Consider the following 23,576-nt stretch of genomic DNA (forward strand, 5'->3'; position numbering starts at 1 on the left):
CACTGATGTGTTTGACTAAATATCTTGAGTATTACCCTTGACTAGGAATTATAAATATCTTAAGCACATAAGAAGTGTTCTTGCTATACAGATGAGGAAGCTGGAATTTCATTTCCTTGCTACACACTACATCCCTTAGACCTGGAAACTCAGGTAATTTCCCTTTCATCTGCTGCCTCTAGAAAGAAAAAAATTAATTGTCTTTAAATTGAAAAAGTATTTGTTTAATAATTGATTCCCTCTTGGTTCAAATAATGATATGCTCTCACTTGTAAACATTCAATAAAATGTTTTTGTGAAAAAAAAATTACCTATGTCATTTAACTAGCCTGTGTTCACTGCATATCTTTATGAACACTAGGGGAACAACTGAGTTAGTTGATGGAATTCGATGAGAAAAAGCCATCTAGACAGAACTTTTAGAAGCAATGCTTCCACAACCTCTTGAGCTATCTTTTTCATTTATTTATGAATTTGAAATAAACTTTGAATGAAAAAAGAGTTAAAGGAAAATGGACACTTTAAAGTTTGGCACTCTACTTTAATTGGAATGCATGGTGTGGCATTGATTCATCCTTCACCAATAAGTATTTATTGAGCACCCATGATGCTCACTGCATTTTTTGAGAGTGTAAGAATACAGCAGTGTGTGATCCTAACCAGGGAATTTACATTCCACTGTGGGCAGAGAGTCAATAAGGAAAGCAATAAAGAATGTGGAATGTATGTCATGTTGTTAAAAGGCATAGAGGAAATAATGCAGAAGGAGAATAAGAAGTTCTGAGAGAGGGGGAGTGCAGGTTTGCAGAAAGTGGTCTTAAAGTTCTCCTTCAGAAGGAAGCATTTGTCCTAAAGTGGAGAATGATGAAGCCGAGTACCTCTTTGAATGGAAAATATTCCAGGGAGCAGGAGACAGGTCAATCAGCAGGAGAGCGTCTGGTGTTTGCAAGGAAGGAAAGGGAGGCCAGTGTGCAGGAGCAGCAGGAGGGAGGGGGAGATGGCAGAGGTGACAGGGAGGAGTTCATGACCAGCATGTCTTAGGCCTTTACTGTGAACATGATGGGTTGTGATCACACAAAGTGTGGTACATCATAGCCATTATGAGAACAAGCCTGAAAAATAACTCAACTAGATTGGAAATATCAGCATTAACTCAGGACCCTCATTCAAAGACCATCATATGGCAAAGCTTAAGTTGCCTCCTCTTGATTTCATCACCTGTTATAGGTTGAAATGAGTCCCCATAAAGATACGATGAAGTCCTAATAACCAGTGTCCCAGAATGTGAATGTATAAGGAAATAGGGTTATTACAAATGCAATTAATCAAGGAGAGGTCCTACTGAATGGGGTTTCCCTTAAATATATCTGGTATCATCTCAGCTGTAAAACAAACTCCTTCTACCTCCACAATTCCATGAGTTTTTTTTTGGGGGGGGGGAATCACATGCTGGGCATTAATTCAAATGACTTAAAGGTCTGTCTTCCACAAATCACTCAGAAACCATCAATGGCTTCTCCCTGCTGGGCATCTGTTCAGCAACTGACATCAGATGACACATTTTGGATGGTTATCACTGACATATCCAGAAGCCTATCTGCCATAAGTCAGAGGGAGGACATTCTCAGAGGGAATGTTTTCTGTGGAAATGGTTGCCAGCCAGGGCACACACTGGCCTTAAGAGTTGGCCTTTACTTTCTGGAAGTTGCCTTCCTTCATGTCCTAGTAGTATCTCTCCACTGACTCCTTAAGTGCCTTTGTTTCATGTGGGTCCTGCTATGACCTGGACTACATTTGCATAGTTGACAAAGGTGACAGGTACATGAGTATCCAGGGCAGTGCATGGGTCATGTCCCCTTGGCCCTGGGTGCATCCTTTCTGGAAACCCACCTCTTGTGAATGACTACTAAAAGCAGGGGCCTGCTTTGTGCCTCCAGGCAGCAATCCTGCCCATGGCACTAGGCAGATGGGTGCCATGGCCCAATGTGCCCAGAAGGGCACTGAGGCTGCTGATGCTCAGATGGGGGAAAAGTGTCCACTCACGTCATCCTAGCACTGGGATGCTGTGACTCTAGCAACAGACTGTTGGATCAAACCCCCCTTTCTACTCCTACCTGCCAGGCCCCTGATGAATTTACCCAGCCTCAAAGCCCTGATCTGTTCAGCTGCCCCCTTGAATGTTCCCTACACTCTGAACCCCCACAAAAACCTCATTTATCCTGGGACCCTTTAAGCCCTTGCCAACCTCACTGCCCCAGTGGCTCAGTGGCCCTCCCCCAGCCCCATGTCAGCACTATTCTCACCCTTCTGGTTGTACTCTGAGGCTATCATCTGGAGACTATCATTCAAAGCACAGTTTTTGGGGTTTGGACTCACCAATAGACCTTGTAAGAGCACAAAAAGGCAAATTAAAGTGGTGTCTTCTCAAATCCTCAGTTTCCTTAAAGGCAAAGTAGGTGAGTGACCCGACCCCATGAGGGTATGTAGGGTAAAGCTGGGCAGGTAAGGGCCAGGAAGACCTGGATTCAGGAGGTGTACTGGCCCAGGGATTCCACCCCAGGACCAGCTCCAAAGTGTAAGCTCAGGAACAGGGATGGCTCAGAGCAGGGATTCTGAGTCCCATCCTTGAGCCATATTCTATTGCCCAAAGCTGGGGGAACTTGAGGGCTGAGATTAGTTCTCATTTACAAAATGGGGAAAAGCTGTTGACCAGGAGGGGCTCTCTGACAACAAGAATTGCCTCTGCACTCCACACAGCACTCCACACAGCCCATGGGGATTGCCTCCTTCCATGGCCATCTCCAGCTGGTGCTGGAATGGGGGAGGGTGATGGGGGTGAGTGGGAGGGGGCCAGGGGTTCCTGCTCCTTACCCCCTGGCCACAAGCTATCTACAGGCTCTCAGAATTGGTGGGTGGTTGGCAGGACAGGAAGAGCTGCAGCAACTCCAGGAAAACACCTCGTCAGGGACCATCTGCTGCAAACTCCTCTAGGTAGGAATGAATCCCAGATCCCGGTCCCTCCCAGATACATCTGGATGTGCTAGGTCTGCCTGGTCCATTTCAATGGACTTTAACTACAAACCTGCTGATGAGTCAGCATTTCATGGTCCTTATGGGGTCAAAGATTGCAAAATTTGGGGTGTGTAGCAGTTTGATATTGTTCATGAATTCCAAAAATAGATATTTCATTATATTTGTGAACTGGTCTTTTCCTCTGGGCATATTCTATTATATTGGGTTCAGTTGTTTCACTTTTACTTGAATAAATAATGATTAGGCTTTGATGGGGCCACATAGGTAGGTTGCTGAGTCCCCAACCACCAAGGGGGTGGAGACTCAGAAAAAAGCACTGTGGAGAAGGGAGTTTGGAGTTGTTGCGCTGGAGTCTGAGGAAGTAAATACACAGGAGAAGAACACAGAGGAATACAGACAGCTCTGTAGACACAGCAGAGGCCCTGGGAAAAGAGATGAGACTAATAGCGTGTGGTTGCTGATACTGAAGAGAAATGAGCCCTTGGGAGACAGACGAGTCTTATGCCAGCTGATAACTTAGATTGAAATGAGCTGAGACCATAAAGCCTAAAGAAGAATGAAGACTGGACCATTTTAGGCACTGCCCACTATCTTGCTCCAACACGTGGCCAGTGATTCTGGGTAGAAAGTATCTCTTATGGAACTTTGAGTTCACATAAATCTAATGAGATGTGTAAGGAGTAGGGTCACAATAGCTGAGTAAAATAACTGGAGTGAGAGATTCAATATGTAAGGGAAGAAATTAAGGCAAAAATAAATTCATCTCAGTGTTATTGATAATAGTGAAAATTTTAAAATAAATATCACAATAAGGGAATGGCAAAAATATCCAAAGGTATAATATAATGGAAAAAATACAGCTATTAAATTATCCTTGTGACAATCATAATGCAAATAAATTGGCATAAAACCTTATCATTGTGAGAAGTGAAAATTCAAGAAATCCTCTATGTATTTTTTCCATTAAAAAAATTATTGAAGTATGTCAGTCACACATAAACATACATAAAAACAGGTGTATAGTAATAGCTGTGAACTTACAAAACAAACCTACATAGCATTGCACAGGACTCTCATAACTCACCCTACCACCAATACCTGGCATTGTTGTTAAACATTTTTCACTAATGATTAAAGAACAGTGGCAATATATTTCTACTAAAGAAAAGTATGTTTCCCCACCCCCCTTATTATTATTATCTTTATATCATTTCTATATGAACATACATAAACAATAAGTGTGTAGTAAAAGTTATGGACTTACAAAGCAAATGTGTAACATTATACAGTGGTCCCTTATGTCAACCCTCCACCAACACCTTGCATTGTGTTGAGACATTTGTTATAGATTATGAAGGAATATTGTAAAAATCTTACTACTAATTATAGTCCTTAACTTACATTTGGTGTATTTTCCCCCCACCTTATTACTATTTTTAAAATATATTTTTTATGACAGAAGTTATAAGCATATAAAACAATCATGCACATGTGCTGAATTCCCAAACAACATACATCTATCGACACACCACACTCTGGTGGAACATTCATTACAGATAAAATAATATCATCTGATTGTTACCATGTCCACAGTGTATGTTTGGCACACATTCTCCACACTGCCCCATTATCAACACAGTACATCTTTGGCATAGATGCAAGCATCACTCCAGTTGTATTTTTCCCATTGTTTGCCCCATTCCCACCACCCTGCAGTAGTGGTGTACATTTGCTCTAGTTCACAAAGGACACTTTTGCATCTGTACCATCAACCAAAATTCTCATTCACTTTGGAGTTTATTGTGCTATTCAATTCCTAGATTATTCTCTAGCATTTTGTCAATTGGCATTTATATCCCTAGACTACCATTTTCAGCCACATCCCCATTTATAAACTAGCTGTTACTATTTGTTACCATCCACTCTATACATTTCCACACTTTTACATTAAGGCTAATTAAAACGTTTACATACATTAAACATCAGTAGTCCATCTCAGTTCTCCTCTTATCTCTGTAAGAATCCACCACCTATCACAGGGCTTGAAGGTATTTCCCAACAATTTTTTTCTAGAGGCTTTAGGGTTCTTGCTTTTATGCTTATGTTTTTTATCCATTTTGAGTTAATTTTTAGATAAGGTGTGTCATTGGGGTCCTCCTTCCTTCTTTTGGCTATGGATATCCAGTTCTTTCAGCACCATTTGTTGAATGGACTGTTCTGCCCGAGTTGTGTGAGTTTGACAGGCTATAAATACATTACCTTCCCCACATTTTGGGACATGACTGCTGAGGATGAGTCTCTCTGGAGCAGAAGGATTACTACCCATCACTAACTGGTGATGCAAGTAGAAAAAGACCTTGAATAAGAGAAGGAAATGGTAAAGACAAATGAGTATATATGGCTAAGAGTCTTCAAAAAAGAGGAGGCCATCAGAGAGGTCATGATTACACACACCTCAGCAGGATCCCAGAGAGCCAAAGTAGTTACAACCCTAGGTACTGGTGCTCCTGAGAGCTATGGAGACACACAGGATGTACAATCATGAGAATTGGCTCTGGATTTCAGTGCCTTGTCAGTGGGCCATACTTTGGAATTTGTGTACCTGAGCATGATGGAGTTGGACTCAGAAGTGACCTTTCCACACATGCCTCTTCTGTCACTTTTACTGAACCCATAGTTGGCACTGGGGTTGGTGAAACCCAGGAGACTTCAATCTCTGGACTGGCCATGTGCCAGCTGGGGCCTGACCCTCAGCAGATTTGCAGCTCCTACTCTCCAGTTTGTTGGACTTGCGCAGGTTCACTAACAGGGAGGTGAAGATGGTCAACCACCACACCTGGGAAGCGAGAGTTCCTACAACTCCAAGAAGGAGATTCATACCCATCAACCTTGTGGGATCTAAGCCACCTCTCTATATAGAGGTGCAGTTGATATCATCAACCCAGGGTCCACAGGATGGAGGAAAATATATGGATTAGAGTGAACTTAATGGTATTCTACTATAGATCTATTGTGACTAGTAATGGAATAAACTGTAGCATTGATCTGGAGAAAGTGTCTATAGTAGTTGCTGAGGGCAGGGAGAGTGAAGAAGAGATGAGATGTGGGGGCATTTTGGGGACTTGGAGTTGTCCTAAATGATATTGCAGGGACAGATGCAGGACATTACATATCCTGCCATAACCTACTGAATGTACTGGGGGAGAGTGTAAACTACAATTTAAACTATAACCCGTGCAGTGCAGCAGTGTTCTAAAATGTATTCACCAAATGAAATGACTGTTGCACAATGGTGAAAGATGTTGTTGATGTGGGAGGAGTGTGGGGGGTTGTGTGGTTTGTGAGGGAACCTCTTATATATATACTTTTTTTCCTTTAAAGATTTATTTTAATTATTTATTCCCTTCCCCACCCCCCACTGTCTCTTCTCTGTGTCCATTAGCTGTGTGTTCTTCTGTGTCCCCTTGCATTCTTTGACAGGTGGTACCAGGAATCTATGTCTCTTTTTGTCACATCAGCTCTTCATGTGTGCAGCTCCATCCTGGGTGGGCTGTACTTTTTTCACATCGGGTGGCTCTCCTTGCAGGGTGCACTCCTTGTGTGTGGGGCATCCCTATGTGTGGGGCATCCATGTGGTACAGCACTCCTTGCACATGGTAGCACTGCATGTGGGTCACCTCATTACATGGGTCAGGAGGCCTTCGGTATTGAACCCTGGACCTCCTATATGGTAGGCAGATGCTCTATCAGTTGAGCCATATCTGCTTCCCTCTTATATTTTTTAATGTAAGATTTTTGTGATCTGTGTACCTTAAAAAAAGACAATTTAATGTTTAAAAAAAATCACTTGACCATTCATGTGAAGGTCTGTTTCTCAACCATAAATTTGGTTCCATTGGTCTATGTGTCTGTGTTTATGCCAGTACCATGCTGTTTTTATCAGTATAGATAGGTAACATAATTTAAAGTCTGGAGATGAGAGTTTGCTTTTTCTTTTTAAGATGTTTCTGGCTCTTCAGGACCTGTGTCCCTTTCAAATAAATTTTATAACAATGTTTTCAATTAAAAAAAATGCTGGAGGAATTTTTTATTGGGATTGCATTGATTCTGTGTAACAATTTGAGTAGAATTGATGTCTTTATGATATTTGTCATCCAATCCATGAGCATGGAATATTCTTCCAGTTATTAGGCCTTTTTAATTCTTTTTTTAATATTGAGTTGCAGTTTTCTGAATACAAGTGCTTTACATCAAAGGTTAAGTTTGTTCCTTTGATTTTTATCTGTCATATTTTATTTTCCTCTCTCTTCTGGCAATTTTGGTTACTTTTATTGATATAATCTTCATTTCTAGACCATCTTCAAGGACTTTCTTTCCAGTGTTTTCTTTCAGGCTCTAGCACACCACTTACCATTAACTGAAAATCTGGTTTCTTCATTAGAAATCCTTTAGTTTTTGTTTAGCTATGAATATTCTAATCTCACCCTCTTTTCTGAAAGACAATCTTGCCAGATATAAGATCATTGACTGGAAGGTTTTCTCTTGTAGTATCTCAAGTATATCATAACACTGTCTTCTTGCCTCCATAGTTTCTGGTGAGAAATTAGCACTTAATTTTATTGGGTATCCCTTTTATGTTATGCATTGCTTTTCTCTTGCTATTCTCAGAATTCTATTTTTCTTTGGCACTTGATTTCACTTGTGTCCTATGCTGAAACATGCTTGAAGGTTTGGGGTTTGTGAAGACCTCGGGTGGCACCAATCAGGGGATAACACCAGACCACAAGTCTGGGATCTAGGGAAAGACAAATTTTGTGGGAATGATGGATATGATGCAATATAGAATGAGAAAGTTTGGAGGTTTTTACACCCAAGTGGTGACAAGCTCTGACACTCATTGAATAATTTCAAAACCCTCCTACTGTGGACATAGAAATGAGGACAGTGTGGGAAATGACATTCCTGCTCACAAACCCTGAACTCAGCCCTGATTTGAGTTGTGACCCATCATGCTCTCACCCTTCCTTGTAATTCTTCCTTCTCTCCTTTGTGCAGTGGCTACACATACACCAGCACTTGAATTTCTAAGATGTGCTCCCATTCACCTGATGCCATGCCTTGGAAGAAAGAGTTAGAATGGTCCAAATCTAGCTAAGAGATTGGTCAAATCTCTCCTTGAGGAGATTTGTTTGAACATCTATGATTAGTTGTCTTGATTCCTTGATGTCATCTGGAGGCTTATCTTGTTTTTTTAACTGGGCCATATCTTCCTGTTGTTTGGTGTATATTATAATTTTATGTTGGTGTCTTGGCATATGGCTTACTAGAGTATTTATTCTGGGTGCAGTTTTTCTCTTTAGTTTAGGGCTTCCTGCCTTTTCTCCTTTGCTGCTTGTGCAGTAGGAGGCAAGGATGTAGTTGGTGGTATGAGCTTTGGAGGCTCAAGCTGCCCTCATTGCCCCAGGAACTGATGAAGCTTCTCCCAACTTTTTCCTTTACCAGAGGTAGGATAGAGCAAAACCTGTGTGGAATATTCCAAGTTGTGCAGGCCTAGACTGTAGTAGCTGAGAGACTGATGAAGATTCACACCCCTTTCTCCCCTGTTTGGGACAGGGGTGGAGCTGCAGCTGTGAGCAGTAATCTATGCAGTATGTGTCCAAGATCACCATAGTTGCCCCAGAAGTCTGTGCCAGCCAAGGTACCTTCAGTTACCTCAATAGGCTGGTGGAGGGCCCACCAGTCTCCTCCCTGCCAGAGGTCAGACTGAAGCCTAGCCTAGGGTTCCAGGTCGATCTGGGTGAAAGAAACACATTCATACTGTCCCTGTGATTTTCCATCCTGGCTTCCTCTAAGGCTTGGGGTGGAGTGAAAATGGTGGCTCTCAGCCTCTTTCTGACTTGGATAGTTTCACACCCTAGCTGTTCCTAGGGTTATACCTTAGCCGGGTGAGTCTACTAATCAGTAGCCAAAATCAGTTGCCAATGGTCTCTTCCTCCCCTGTTTTTGGGAAATGAAGCTTCCAATTCCAGCCATACAATAGCTTCTGGGGGAGCTTGTGCTGCCAAAGTAGGACAATCACTGACCTCCACAGCTTGGCTGGTAATTTCCCAGAGAGGCTGTCACAGGTCCCCCCAGTTTCCTCCCTCCCAGAGATGGGCTGGGGCTTAGGCTAGAATTGCAATCTGACCTGGATGGAAAGAAGTTGGTCCCCACTAGTCCTGTGATTTTCAGTCTGCCCTGCTTCCCCTTGTGCCAGGTGCAGAGTTAAGATGGTGTCTACTGGCCTCTTTCTTACTTGGACAGGCTGAAACTTTAGCTATTCTCAGGATTCTACTTTAGCCCGCTGAATTTACTCATCAGTAGCTGAAGTTGTGCCCAACTGCCTCTTCCTCTCCTGTTTTTTTTGGGGAGTGGAGCTTTCAGTTCCAGCCATGGAACAACTAAAACAGCTTGTGCCTCCAAGGAGGATGGCCACCAGCTTCCATTATGTGGAGCACTCTACTTATGAATCTTCTCTGCAGATGGGCAGTCTCCTCCTTCCATTCCTTCAAGAATGTGGCAGCGTGCTCTTTTGGTCTCCTGGAGCCCCAAAACAGGTGTGTCAGCTAGCTCCAGATAGCTTTGGGTATTTACAAACTTCCCTGAAGCAGGACATTTCTCTAGGGACTCCTTAGTCCACTGTCATCTTTCTGGTTGTCTTGAATCCCCTGTATTTTTGATGTAACATTCATGCAATCTAAAACTGCTTTAAAAATAAACTATTTTATTAAAAAAAAAAGACCTTCAACAACAAAATACACTGGTAAAATATACTAAAATATTTAGTTGATTATGTTTCAACAATTTATTATGAATTTTCCCCTACATTTAGATTCCATGTCAGATGACATTAAGAAACCATGGAGAAAATAATGCAGGAAAGGGGAGAAAGAAGTTCTGAAGGAGGTGGGAATGTGGTTTTGTGGAGGGCAGTGAGGACAGCCCTCCTTCAGAAGGTAGCATTTGTTCCAAAGTGGGGAAGGAGGGAGCCAAGTACCTATTTGAAGGGAGAGCATTCCAGGCAGTATGAGTCACAACCATCAAAAGGAGAATGTCTGCTATTTGCAAGGATGGATAGGGAGGCCCATGTGCAGGAGCAGCAGGAGGTAGGGGAGACAGCAGAGGTGACAGGGAGCAGTTCATTGCCACTCTAACACCTTAGGTCTTTACTCTGAACATGATCAGCATTAACTCAGGACCCATTGGGAACCGAACTCCACCCCATTTATAAAATGACTCAAAATACCCTGGTTTTGTGTGGGGAGAGAAATAAGAGGAGGCTCTCCAGTACATCCAGTCTGCTGTGCAAGCTGTTCTGCCTCTTCAACCATATTATCTCGCAGATCCTATGGTGATTTAAGTTTTGGTGGCAAATAGATATGAAATTTGGACCATTTTGTGGACTCCTATAACAGACTGGCAGCACAGATCCTTATTTTGGAGCAAAGCACTGCAATTTTCTGTAGGTCAGTATTCTTCTGCCTACTTCTGGGACACATTAAATCCAAACCCTTAGCTATGGGCCATCATATTGCCATGTGTGTTTGCTATCATGAATGGGGGCTCTAAATCAGCATCCAATCAATGTTGAAGTTTCTCCTCGGGCACGACTGACAGATTCACAAAGTAAGGGGTGGAAACGTGAGTTTCACCACTCACTCTTATTCTTGGTGATCCAGTTGAATGATTTCTGTTTCTTGTCTTCGCATCCTTAATCTCTGTCAGTCTAGATACCTTAGTTCCACCAGGAGACACAACAATGTATCCACTGAACTGGAAGTTAAGACTGCGACTGGCCCCTTTGGTGTCCTCATGATACTGAAGCAACAAGTAAAGACGTACTTGCTGTATTGCCTGTGGTGATTGATGCTGACTGTCAAGAGGAAATAAGATTAGAATTCCACAATGGAGGTAAGGGAGAATTTGCCTAAAGAAACAGTATATCCCCTAAAGGTGTCTCTTAGTACTACCAAGCACTGTGAATAATATCAAGGAAATAGGGAGACAATACAATCCAGGTTCAATGGCTCAGAATTTTCAGGAATAAAGGTTTGGATCAACTCACCAGGCAAGGAGCCATGACGAGTTCAGGCATTTGCTGAGAGTAAAGGGAAAGTGGCTTTGGGAGTGGAGGAAGACGATGATAAATGTGAACCATTACCCCATAACTAGTTACAGAAATAAGGACTGTCCTGGTTATGAATATTTCTTCCATGGTTTATAATGACTGAATATGTTCATAAAGCAAACATCTATGCTTTCTTCCCTATCATTTGGCTTTATCATTTGACATAACTTGTATCAATTTCATGTTACAGTCTCTAAGTTACAGACAAATTTAAGAGTGAATATTACTCAAAGAATTCTACCATTTTCTGGAGGGATTTATAGCATTTATAGCATTTGGTTGTCTACAGGACAGTTGAATATTGTTACACAAAAAATATCTCTATTAATGTTTTTTTATTTTAAGATCAAGTAGGTTTTAAGGTGATGTCTGTGACTGCCTAGTTGACAAAGGGTGGATTGTAATGGTCAGGTTCATGTGTCAGCTTGGCCATTTAATGGTACTCAGTTGTTTGGTTAAGGAAGCACTGACCTGTTGTTAATGTGATGACATTTCCTGGACATCAGTCATCGAAAGTTAATTGCACCAAATACATCTACCAACACCTGAGGAGACTATTTTCATCAATGATAGACATCTCATCCTATCAGTGGAAGGCTATCTAATGAGAAGGGAAAATTTCAGGGGGCAGAAGAGAGATTTTTCCACCTCTACTTCAGCTAGCCAGCTTCTCCTGGAGAATTCACTGAAAACCTTCATGTAGTTCCCAGAATATTGCATCCCCTATAGAATTTGGACCTGTGCATCCCCACAGTTGCTTGAGACAATTTTAGAAAATGCCATAATATTCAGAGATATCCCCTCTCAGTTCTCTTTCCCTAGAGAACCCTGACTAACAGAGGAACTGAGTAAATTCCTGATTCAATACCCAACTTTAGTTTCTACCTCAGACTCCAAAGATACTTTAAATTTAGGGTTCTTTACTCATAAATGAATACCACAATTTTGGAAACCCTGATCAACTGAAGAATGCCCACTGTTTGCAAGAACTGAGGAAGGATGGAATTGCCTCAGATCCATGTTTGCTTCCATGGGATTGTTCAAACTGAGCAAGCCATCTAAAATGTTTATGTTTATAAAGGGAACTTGAATGATAGATAACATCACAGCCATTGAAACCATACAAGTGGAAGGTAATATCATGTCAGAGGGAGAGTCCAGGTCCAAAGGGCCCTAGAGAATTGTATCATCAGGGGGGCACTAGTGCCTTTTAAATGAAAGGGTTGTTCTGTATACATCATCCTGCAAGAGTAGAACAGTAAATAGAAGATATTAAGCAAAAAATAAAAGAACTGGATGAACTGGGCAGGCTGAGACCTTGGTACTTTTTCAGTGGGGGTTAATTTGTGGATTTGGTCTCTGGCTTCAAAACACCTCCAGTCTGCTGCCTCTATTCTCCTGATAATGAATGCGATGGCATCCCTGGATACTTTTGGTTGTATCATAGTCTTAAATGCAGAGTTTCAGCCATTTCCCTGGTAGATGATTTCTTCATGATTGAAACCTCAGAAGGGAAAGTAAAGCCTGGAACAGGAAGACAGACACAATGGCTATGAGGCCTTATCCTCACTACTGACCACACAAAGAATCTGGACACTGAAGACTGATGAGAAGTGGGACAGGCCAACTGCTGTCCAAGTTCTCTAGCAAAACTTGATCAAAGGAGGACATTGATCAATACAGCAAATGCCACCAACAGAACCTGTGAAAATAAATGGAATGTACAGAAACCTTATGTCCCAGGTGTCTCACCTAACCAAAGGCCAGTAATACCTAAAAATATTTACTTTTTTTGCAATATCCAATTAATATTGAATTTAAGTTTTCAAATTAACCCTCTATAACTGCCTCTTTTTGTTTTCCAGAAGCACTTTTTTAGAGCAGTTTGGAAGCTACCACTCTCTGAATACGTAACTTCTCAAATAAACTCATGGAAATAGTATCTTGTCTAGTATTGTTTTCTTTTCACTCTGTGCTATACCCTTATTGGATGGGGGCAGAGGAAATGATGGATGAAAAAGCACCTTACAAACTGTAAAGCACTAGCACTGTACCCATATTTCTGCAATATTAGTCCAACTATCCTACAGAATCTATTTTTGGTTGAACATTACAAACATGTATTTAGTGTAAAGCAAGTTTTCTTCCAATTCCAATCTACGGTATATCACTCTAGATCCAACCAATCTTAGGTGTTTCTTTTCTATCCATCCAGAAAATTTTTTTATGCATAATCCAATTTTTGTGTGTGTGAGTATTGTAGCACACTCTACTCCCTTCCTGTTATAATAAAAGCCCCATAAGTAATTTTATATTGGCTTGTAGGCACTATTCAAAAAAGCAAGTAAGCAGGTGAAGTTAATGTAAGAATGTATATATTTCATCTAAATCATCTAAAACATTATCATTTGACATTATTATAAATACAAGGTTCTTTGCTTTTTATTGTAGTGTCTTAGACAACTCAAACTTCCCATTTTAACAACTTTCAAGTGTATATTTCAGTGGCATTAGTTTCATTCACAATGAGGTCTTACCTTCACCAGCATCCATACTGAATTTCTTTCAGCATATTTAAAATGGAATTATGTAACATGAATTCTTCATAAGGTCCCATGCTGGTAACCAGCAGTCTATTTACTGCCTCTGGAAATGTGCTTAATCTAGTTATTCCCTTTATGTGAACTCATAGTATATTTACCATTCATTTCTGTCTTACTTCTCTCAAGTGTAGTCTTCAAGTTTATTCATGGTGTAGAATATATCACAACTTTATCTTTTGTCTTGCTGATTAATATTCCATTTCATGTATAGCCCACATTTGGTCATCCTTATATCTGCTTGATGGTCACTTAGGTTGCTTCCACCTCAGGATATTTAAAATGATGCTCTCTGAACAGTGGTGTATAAAGATCAGCTTGGGTCTCACCTTTCAATATTGAGGATACATACTTAGATGTGGGAATGCTCATTCATAAGGTAAATCTATACTTGACATTCTGGAAAACAGCCCGACTATTTTCCAAGTGCCTGAACATCCCTACCAACTAAATTCCAGTTTCTCACCATCTCATTATTTTCTGCAATTAAAAAAAGAAATAATAGCTGTTGTAGTTGGATTGACATGGTGCCTTACTGTGTTTTTCAGTGACATTTCCCTAATGCCTAGTATTGCTGAGCATTTTCTTAGGTGCTTGTTTAAAAATCTTCATTGGGGAAATAACTATCAAGTCTCTGCCCAAGTTAACTTCTTTTGTTGTTGTTGTTGTTGTATAGATCTAAGAGTTCTTTAGGTATTCTGTATACTAAACCCTTGTCAAATATATTTTCTACCATTCTGTAGGTTCTGTTTTCACTCTCCTGATCATGTTCTGAGAGGTACAAAAGTTTTTTTTCTTCTAAATCTGTTGAAGTCCATTTTATCTATTATTGTTTTTGGTATTCATGCTTTTGGTGTTAATCTAGGAAATCATTGCCAAATTCACGGCCATGAAGTATTTTCCCTGTGCTTCCTTCAGAGTGTTCAGATTTTTGTTCTAGTTTAGGTCTTTGAAATGTTTTAGTTCATTTTTATTTTTGGTGTAGGTAGGGGTCCAACTTTATCCTTTTGCATGTGAACATCTGGTTTTCCCTGCACCATTTGCTGAATGGGCAATTTTTTTCCCATTTTGTATACTTGAATCCCTTGTCCAAAATCAGGCAAGCTTGGGTGTGTGAGTTTATTCCTTGACACCCTCTTCTATTCCAATGGTGTACTACATGGTTTTCTTTATGTTGTTGACACATTCATTTGACAGTTGTGGTTTTAGTATGTTTTGAAATTAGGAAGTGTCAGAGCTGCATTTTGTTCTACTTCAAAATTGTATTTGAGCTATCTTTTTTAATCTACCCATATTTATTTAAGAATAAGTTTCTTGATTCCTGAACTAATGTTGACAAATTTGATAGGTTCTGTATTGAAACCATAGTTCTTTTGAGTTGGTATTGACACCTTAATTATTGTAGGTCTTCTTACTGATGAACACAGGATTTTCTTCCATTCCTTTAAGACTTTGTAAATTTCTTTTAACAGTGTTTTGTATTTTTTTCAGTATATATGTGTGTTACTTTCTTTAACTTTAGTTACTACATATTCTTTTTCATTTAGATGAACTATAATCAAATTACTTTCTTAGTTTCTATTCTGGAGAGTTAATTTTTTGTATATATAGAAAGACAAATGATTCTTGTATGTTAGTCATGTAACCTGCAAATTTTAAAAACTTTGTTTTGTTCTACTTGTTCTTTAGTCATACAACATTTATTCATAGGTTTTACACATTAATCCTGAACTGAGAAAAGCCTCTGTGTGATCTGCCTTATGTACCACAAGTATGAGCTTTCCCAAACTGACTGGTGAGAACATGAAGTATTCCCCATCTTTGATGAGTTCCAAGGACTATTTGGCATGTTCCTTTGTGCTGCTTTCCTCCCAGGTCTTGGGTAGATCTTTGTATGTGCACTGTGCTCAGCTGAAGCCTGAGTGATGACCCGTGTACAGCTCTGGAGAGCCCTCTTTCTCCTCTCACTCCTTCTTGTTCTTTCTCTGTCTCTCTCCCTGTATCTCACTTTCTCCCTCCCTGGCCAGCTCTCCATTCTGCCTGCAGCTCCCTCCCTCATGCACTCTCTACTGTAAATTCTGGCCATAATGTCCCCTTGGGCTCTTGCATCATCTCCTGAACTCAGAGACACAGCCAGTCTCCATCAGGGACCCCAAAACTCTGAAGAGGTCACCAGCCTGAACTGGCTATGCCCTGCAGAGGGCTGGTCTTGCCAATACTGTGGAAACAGCCCAGGCGGCCTTGGGGTCACATCCTGCACTGATGCTCAGAGCTCAGCCCACAGTGTGGCTCTAATGCTGGGGTACAAAACCATTTGTGGCCAATGGGCAGATGGGCCTCAAAGTCTCTAAATTCCTTCCCATTTGACAAATCTGTGAGGATAATAGAAAGGCAGTAAGAAGAGTTTGAATGCTATATATGGAGATAGAAGTTAATTTGTTAACAACATTTCTTCAAAATTTTGAGAAGAATATCTCTCAGAAATATTATTATTGTTAGTTAGAGATTCATTGAATGCTCTGGTCTGTTGAAGACCTCTATAATCAGAGTCATCGCTAATCCAACAAAGTTGTTTGATCTTTTTCTTGCCCAGGTACATGTGCTCATTCCCTGGGTCACTCTAGGGATTGGGCGCTTTCTCTGTATGAGACTTAGTGGCCCGTTGACCCACAAGCTTCAAGGCCCCCATAAAATAGCTTAATTGCATACTGATGTCTATGATTGTATAGTCCATAAAGACTACAGTTGCCCAACCTGGTGCCCTCAGTTGTCTTCCTTTCTTGATGAGAGGCCAAGGTTGGGAAAGCTGCAGCAGGCCATCCCATCCAGGGGCTTACATCAGAAAGCAACTACTTTCTCATGTTTAACCTACCCTGAGGCTTGTCTGAGTTCCTGGACCTCCCCCAGCTACCACCTTCCCTGCCCACTGGGAAGATGTCTGTAGTAACTGCTGGAGGTTGACAAGAGGCTTAGATATTATAGGGCAGGTGGAAGCAAATGTTTTGCTTGTAGTTGCTTCCCACCACATCCTGTGTTCCACCTTCTGCAGGGAAGCCTACCCTCAACTATGTGTGGAGTTTTTGAACCTTACCTGGATGTGGACCATCCTCATTGCTGTTCATGGACATGTAGCTGCTCAGCTCTGCAAGGTCCCTTCCAAACCCTCAGGCTCCTTTCTTTCTAATGATGATGCCTGACCAAGAAAAGAGTTGAATATAAACCAATTTTTACACAAAGTAGAGATTTTTTTCTTCTCATATACAGCGATTGCCTTGTGCATCCAAGGTGAACCCATTTCTGAGACCAGTGCATTCCCCTGCATTCCAGAGTCCAGATGCTTTTCTTCCACCTTCGCCTGGAATGCTTCTCTCCCAAAATACCATCCACCATAGTCTAGGCACCAGAGCCAACATTAAAAGTAAAAGTGGGTGCAGGGTGGTTCCCAGGGGAGACCCATCTGGGACTCTTCACCATCCTGTAATGTTCTCTTATCAGGTAACTCAATAACTCAGTGACTGTGGGAAAACTTGCACAGGTTCCTCCATGTTCCTGTCTCATCTGATTTGATCAGACCCGATGAAAACTGAGAGGTCCCATTATAACATCTCAGTCTCAAGCTGTTTACATACTCCTAGGATTCCCTGTTCCACCCAAACTTGCCCGTACATAGTAAATCCTTAGGTCTATGTAACAGCTGTCTTACAGTATGGACGGAGAGAACATGGTATGATGTCATCTGTTTAATGACTCCCAAGTGCTCCATCTTCATCCTTTACAATAGAGTTCAAGCCCCTAAAACTTTAAACACCTCTAGAAACTAATGGTCAAGTAAAATAAAAAACAGGTTGGGAATTCTTAAAGGAAATGAAGATAAAATAAATATACTGAGAAATGTAGGGAGAAACTTTTTAGCAAGAACAGAGAAAATGTATCTCTGAGCTTCTTTCAGTCTAGGCCAAAGCTAAAGTTTGCAGGACACATACCTCATCCAATTAAATGAAGAATAAGAATCATTTGAGAGAAAAATATATTTTGATGAAACTGAATATGAGTAGCATGATGCCTTAAAATGTCAAGAGGAGGTGAGTATATATGCCATCAAAATTGTAGAAACCATAATAAGACCTGAGTCTTTGAGTCCTGAGCAATTCCCCATATCCTTCCATACTCCTCTTACAGTCTCCCTCCAGGATCTTTTTGTTATGATCATGCCCAGTGAATGCCTTGAAATATAGGGCATTCTCCTCTGTCATTCTCAGAATTTACAAGACCTCTCCCTACCTGTCCCTCCATTTTCATGGATGACAAGTGCCCTGTAGGGTGGATCGTGTAGACAATTTCCAGGAGGCCACAGGGCTGCCCTTCTCCATGCATTCGGTTCTAACCATATCCTGTAAAACAAGCCAAAAGCACCTCCTGGATAGAAGTGGCCAGAACTTGAAAAGGTACGTGGGGCTGAGACACTGGCAGGGGCAGAAGAACGGAGGGCCCCCACCACAAAATTGTTGACTTGGCCTTCAGACACCTCAGACACCTGCTCTGCTGTGAGTCCTGGTCTGGGTTCTATCCTTGTTGCCTGATGTTGCAGTGGGGGCAATTTGGGCAAGTCCCTTAACATGCCTGAGCGGCGCTGCACCCATTTGTCAAAAGTGGATAATGTTTCCCTGGTCAAGCCTGACTCTGAGCCAGGAACTAAGATTGTCCACCTGCTCATGCCAGAGCCCAGGAAACAATAACACAGCAGCAGCACATCAGTGGCTCCCATGGTCCAAAGGATGTAAGAAAGGAGTGTGGCTGCCAAGTAGGGAAGGGTTCATTTTGGCGTAAAGAAACTTTCTCAAAGACAGTGATGGATGTTGGCACAGCAGTAAATCTGCCTAAGACTCTGACAAAACACACTACAAAGGAGTAATGATAACAAAAATTTAATATATATAACTTAACACTAGGAAATAAATATGACCATAAAAAAATAAAAAACAATCAAAAAAGTTAAGAAAAAAACCCCGAAGGTACTTTCAAGAGAAGGAAGAGAAGTCTCCTGTTCTTCCTCTGGACCAGACTGGAGAAGTGGAGCTTCAGCCTCCTGTGATGCCTGGACAGGCGTGACCTCCTCAGGTGACCTCTTTGTGCAGGGTGACATTGGAGCCAGGGCTGGCGTTGTGCCCAGCTTCACGTGTGGCCCTGCTATTTTTGCTTCATAAAGCTCAGAACCTGAATGAGCAGGAGGTAGAGCTGGCCAGGCTGCTGCTGCTTGACTAGACATTGGAGCTGGAAGAGAAGCAGTATTCAGAGTCATGATAGCCATGCCAGGTGCCTAATGGCAAAACTATCCCCAAGCCTTTCAGAGGCAAAGGCCCCAACCCCCAAAGGTAACTCTTCCTTACAGAGGACCACTAGATGACTCCTCTGATGTTCTTCTATCCCCTCAGAGGCCCTGAAACCTCCTGCCCAGATGCTCCCCCCAGGTCCTCCAATCACCCTCACAAACAATGACCCCCAGCCCACCTCACCCTCTGGCCCAGCCCCTGTTTAATTCAGGGTCTCATGCTTACCACAGAGATGTGCCCAGCATGGTAATTCAACATGCTGGGTCTTAATTTCCATGGACCTCAGCAGGACCCTGCAGCTGGGATAGCCCATGGGATGGGGGAATTCTCTGCTGAAGTGGTCCAGCCAGGTTCCCAGGGTGAAGGTTATGGCCCTGGTGGGGGGAGGGTGGGCAGATCAGAGGACTGGTCCTTCCTTCCTCCACCTCCTCCACTTTTGCCATTGTGTCTGTAGGATGTTCCTCTACCTGCCTCTGCCCATCCCCATGTCCCCAACCCAAGCTGCAACCCTCCATGTTAGTCCTGGCATGGTCGACTTTTAGGAGAAAGTTCACATTAAGGGGTCATGATCAATCATCTCAACAATTTCTCCTACTTCAGAAACCTCAGACACATCTGTCTCCCTGAGTGTAGACCCAAGATTTGGGGTCCGGATGGACAGGCAGGGGCTGTGTCTGCTCTGCTCACATCAACAGTAAATGCTCCCTAAAAACCATGTGGTTGAGAGGCCTCCTGCCAAATTTTCTAAGGACTAGAAGTGTACCACAATCTGAATCTCGAGCCAAAGGGTTCCATCTACTCTGTGTGCTGTAAAGTCCTCACCCCTATAACACTCTGCTCCTGGAGGAAGGGTGTGGCCTGGACAACCCATGCCTGCAGCTGAGCATACTTCAGTGAACATCCAGGCAGATTGGGGGACAGGCTGCACACCACATCTCCAGGTCTGGGACGCGGTATCCTGGGGTAGTGTCAGGATCATGGGAAGTGGAACAATAGTGGGGAGATGTAGAGATGGTTAAAAAGATCAGATGTGGGGGACACAGTGATCTGACCTGCCCCTCCCACACACTACCCACACCGACATTTCCCATTCTAGTTTGGAGAAACACTTGTGCCTGCCCAAGGGTCCACTCACATTTTCAGTTCTTGCTGAGGGGATTCCAGCTCTTTATGCATTTCTCTGGCCATTTTGCTGGTCCTGGAGCTAGAGCTGCCAATCAACCTGGTGCAGGTCTTGATGCTGGAGTTGGAAAAGGATGAGTGTTCACCAAATGTTGGCATCTCCAGTGCCCTTATGAAGGCAGAAATAATCTCCATGCCTTTCAGGTGCAAACACTTAAAGACCTATCCACAACCAGATGACTCATGTGAGGTTCCTCTTGCCACTGGACTAACACCAGCCCTAGGGGTTCCTGCCTGGAGGTGTATCCAAGTACTCCCGTCCTCCCCTCAGCTTCACAGTCTGCAACCCCCAGTCCTCCTCACCCTCTGATTCAGCCACTCTTAAATACACAGTCTCAAGCTGCACATGTGAAATTTCATCCTGGTGCTGCAAACCTGATCCCACGATGCTCGTTTCTACTGTGCAAACCACAGCACTGAGGATGGTAGAGACCGGGATGTGAAAGACATCTGCTGTGCAGTCTTCCAGCCAGGCTCCCCTGAAGAAGGATATTTTACTGTGGATATAATGGTGGGCATCAGATCAGAAGTCTGGCCTTTTTTTTTTTTTTTAAACACTGTCCCTTTCAAAAGTATTCCTTTTGAAATGTGTGGGTGGACATGTGTGTGGGTGGACAGCTCCTGTGACTGTCCCTGCCTGTCCTCTTGTCCCCACCCCACAACCCATTCCCTCCCTCGTTGTCCTTTCAGTGGATGAATGCTAACAGAGAGGAAACTTGAGAAACGATTAAACCACTGGGTGTTCGTGCCCCATCATCTTCACAAGTTTCTCCTACTACAGGTATCCTTGACACATACCTGTCTCTCTCCCTGCATGAACCACAGGGATCTCAATTTCAGCTGGGTAGAGATGGCCTGTATCTCCTCTGCTCAGTGTGCTGAGCATTCATGAGTAGGAGCTCCCTAAATAACTGGTGGCTTGTGGACCTTCTACTGGAGACTTCCCAGGGCCCTCATTGCACCTCAACCTGAGGCTCATGCAAGTACAGGTGCATTATTCCTTGTGTGCATGTGAGGCTTTCATCCCCCTACACTGTCCTCCTGGAGGCATGGGTACAGCCTAGCCACCCTTCCTGTAGGTGTGTATCCTTGACTGATGATGCAGCCCAATGGGGAACAGGTTGCTACCCATGTCTCCTGTTCTGGGACCATGTATCCTGGGTTAATTCGGAAATGGGGGAAAGTTGAACAATGATGGGGTGAGGTTGGGAAGGTGGGAAACATTAGATATGGGGGCCTAGTGACTTGAAGTGCCTCCTCCAGGCACTACCCACACTCCACAGTTTTCATTCCAATGAAGATTTAGGAAGCTTTTGTTTGTAACCTAGTGTCCACTCACATTTTTAGTTGTGTCATGCATCTCCTATCCCCATCCATGACAAGGAAGTTTCTTTCACACCTATGGGGTGGCTTGAGGATGTCATTTCCCTCTGGACCCTTCCTGCTCATGACATCTAGAGTCACTGTCTGATTTACTGACTGGAATGGAAGCCCAATAGCCAGATATTTTTCTACTTTACTCCTGCAACTAGGCTAAATACAGAAATATACCTGCACCCAAAGACACCTGTATGTATTTGTTTGAGTCCCACCAGCACCTTCCTAGAAGCCAGAGTGGGCATGGAGCACTCCTCCCAGCCCACTGCAAAATCTTTTCTGACTAGACTTCAGATCTTGACATTGGATGGCATCTCCAACATCTTGACAGAAAGAACATATGACAGTTCATGGACAAAGAGTATGTGAGGGCCGAGTCCTATTTTTCCTCATGGGGGAGGAAAAGTGAGAATATGTCTCAAAATCTCCAGTCCTCCAGCAGCACATTACACTGGTTAGCACTGTGTCAGGACTTCTCATGGCGTATCTCATTTATTCCACACAATAACCCTGTTAGCTGTGTCCTCTCAAGCCCTAGTCTCCCAATGAGCCACTTGAGGTTCAGGGTGTTGAAGTGACATCCCAAGAAACATGCTAAAGTCTAGTGGAGTAGGGCCTGGTGGGGGCAGGGTGCTCATCTGGTGACAGGCAAGGCCTGTTGCCTGCAGGGGAAACGTCCAAATTTCCCCAAAAGTTGGCCATGCTCCTTCTGCCTTCTGTCCCTAGGCAACATCAGTTCTGGGCTAGTCTTCTCTATGTTCTCTGGAGGCTCATTTTCCCACTGGTATGTAGGCATCAGGGATAAAATAGAAACACACAGTCAGAGTTTCTCTGTCTACCAGGAGGGTTGGGGATAGAGGTCAGACCAGGAAATCTCAAGATCTCAGGGAGTCTCACCCTGGGTGCATGCATTTGATTACAAAGCAGGAAGCTTTCTCTTCTTCCTTTTGCTTTTAGAGAGTTTTGTTTCCTATGATCTCTTTATTTTTTAAAAATGTTACATTAAAAAAATATAAGGGGTTCTCATATAACCCTCACCCTCCTTAACCCACTCTTCCCATGTCAACAACTGCTTTCATCATTGTGGCACAGTCATTGCATTTGATGGATACATTTTTGAGCACTACTGCACCACATGGATAAGTTTACATTATAATTTACACTCTTCCCCAGTACTTTCAATGGGTTATGGCAGGATATATAATGTCCAGCATCTGTTCCTGCAATATCACATATGACTACTCCAAGTCCCGAAAATGCCCCCATGTCACATCTCTTCTTCCCTCTCCCTGCCCTCAGCAACTACCAACTCATTCTATGGTGATCCCTCATTCTGCATATGGGTAAATGCTTGGAAATTTCTGAATGGGACAAAGAGCCTGGCTTGACCAAGGATATGAGCTGATGATGCAGTGAAGAGAAATTCTAAATGGCCTTGAAAATGTTTATGGTAGATCCCCCTTTCACTGGAGAAATTGCACATATGACTTTATTTCCCAGACAAAGTTTTCAAACCCTTTCACACACAAGGTTGTCAGATGGCAGGGAAGCAGCCTGTTTTTTGGTCTTTAACTCCTTCAAGTACTCTGGCCCCAGCCATTCAAACTTTATATATGCATAACCTTTGCCCAGAGTATCTCACTCCCAGGAGTCTATTCTGGGTGAGCTGGAAACATTAGGATATTCAGGGACACAGGATGTTCCCTTCAATCCTGTTGAAATGGCAAGAGGAAGGATTCCCATCAAGGCCCAAGGGAGTAAGAGGCTGAACCCCTCATGTCCCTGTCCTATCCTATGAAATGATGCAGCCCTGTCACCTGACCTGGAGGGTACTAGTGGTGAGCTCTGTGGGATGGCAGGATGCTGAGAAACATGTATCACAGTAAC

At 42.7% G+C, this 23,576-nt stretch overlaps 1 long non-coding RNA gene across 1 annotated transcript; it reads right to left on the reverse strand.

Moving 5' to 3' along the window:
- Positions 1–19,037: 19,037 nt before the first annotated feature.
- Positions 19,038–20,799, reverse strand: LOC131273619 (uncharacterized). The gene is made up of 4 exons (XR_009180867.1): positions 20,616–20,799; positions 20,266–20,370; positions 19,356–19,504; positions 19,038–19,071 (listed from the first exon to the last, which is right to left on the reverse strand). It is a non-coding gene; the product is annotated as an uncharacterized lncRNA (long non-coding RNA).
- Positions 20,800–23,576: the final 2,777 nt, after the last annotated feature.

The sequence above is a fragment of the Dasypus novemcinctus genome, chromosome 16, assembly GCF_030445035.2.
Source record: "Dasypus novemcinctus isolate mDasNov1 chromosome 16, mDasNov1.1.hap2, whole genome shotgun sequence".
Classification (NCBI taxonomy): domain Eukaryota; kingdom Metazoa; phylum Chordata; class Mammalia; order Cingulata; family Dasypodidae; genus Dasypus; species Dasypus novemcinctus.